A 1132-nucleotide genomic window follows, 5' to 3' on the forward strand; every position below is an offset into this window, starting at 1 on the left:
TAAATCAATACTCTGGGGTGGGTTCCGCAATCTTTGTTTGAACAAACACTACAGGTAATCCTGATCCAAACTAAAGTTTGAGCACCCCTGGTATAAACAGTAAGAACTGATAAAGAGTGTGATGCAAGGAGAAAGTACACCCACTGGCCATGGCAGCTTCTACCCGGCTCCATCCACTCATGGCTGTGTTGGAATGAAGGCTCTGTTTTGCCAGATTTTCCTACGGCTCAGATGTCATTAGTGGGGGCAGATGGCTGGGGTGGGGATGGGGAGAGCTGCACGGACTGAGATGCATACCTTAACCTCGAGGTTAAACATACCGTGCTACGCTACTTCCGTGCAACATTTTTAGTAAACTAAATGGGATAGACATTAAGTGCTATTTTTTATTTTCTCACTGTCTCTAATATTTTGAAACAAACTGTTTTAACAGTATCACAGCAATTTTTGGTCTCCTTTACAATCTATTATCACATGCAGATTCTACTCTGAAGTTCCTGGTTTTTTTTACAAAATAAAACACAATAGTTTTACAATTCATTTAATGGAAACTGGTAATCATCAAATTAGCAATGATTATCTTCAAAAGTTATTACTAGCTATATATTCATTTATCTAGTTTGATCAGACACCTAGTCACAGACATTTCCCACATAAGATGCATCACATAAATCAGACTTAGTTTATCAGCAGCATTTAGAAAACCAGACTTAGGTAAAGAACTAGGTCTGGGGACACATGCATGGTTTTAGTACAGTGAATGTTTAGCCTGCCCTGATTATATAAAATCCAATCAGCAAGAATGTACTTATTTTTACTACGTTGTTATTGGGACTCTAATAGCTTCCATCAGTTAATGAAGTCACAAATGATATTGTTACAAAAAGCAGGTCATATTCTAACAACACTGAATGTTTAATAACCACAGAAATATCATTAAGACATCTCACAGATGTTCTGAGAGGTTGTTGTGGGAGTTGATATCCTGAAAGAGAATGGTAGGCATTTCTGTTTATCAGCTGAAGTAGTGCTGCTATGATATAATAAAGTTAAACATTTGCCATGGCTTTGGTGCCCCCTAGGTTAGAGATTATTGAATACTTGACTTTAATGAAAGCTTTGGTTTTCTCAA

At 37.4% G+C, this 1132-nt stretch overlaps 1 non-coding gene across 1 annotated transcript; it reads right to left on the minus strand.

Moving 5' to 3' along the window:
* Positions 1–681: 681 nt before the first annotated feature.
* On the minus strand, positions 682–812 carry LOC118918427 (small nucleolar RNA SNORA72). Its single transcript, XR_005027145.2, has one exon. It is a non-coding gene; the product is annotated as a small nucleolar RNA SNORA72 (small nucleolar RNA).
* Between the last annotated feature and the right edge of the window lie 320 nt (positions 813–1132).

Source organism: Manis pentadactyla, chromosome 8 (genome assembly GCF_030020395.1).
Source record: "Manis pentadactyla isolate mManPen7 chromosome 8, mManPen7.hap1, whole genome shotgun sequence".
Taxonomy (NCBI): Eukaryota; Metazoa; Chordata; class Mammalia; order Pholidota; family Manidae; genus Manis; species Manis pentadactyla.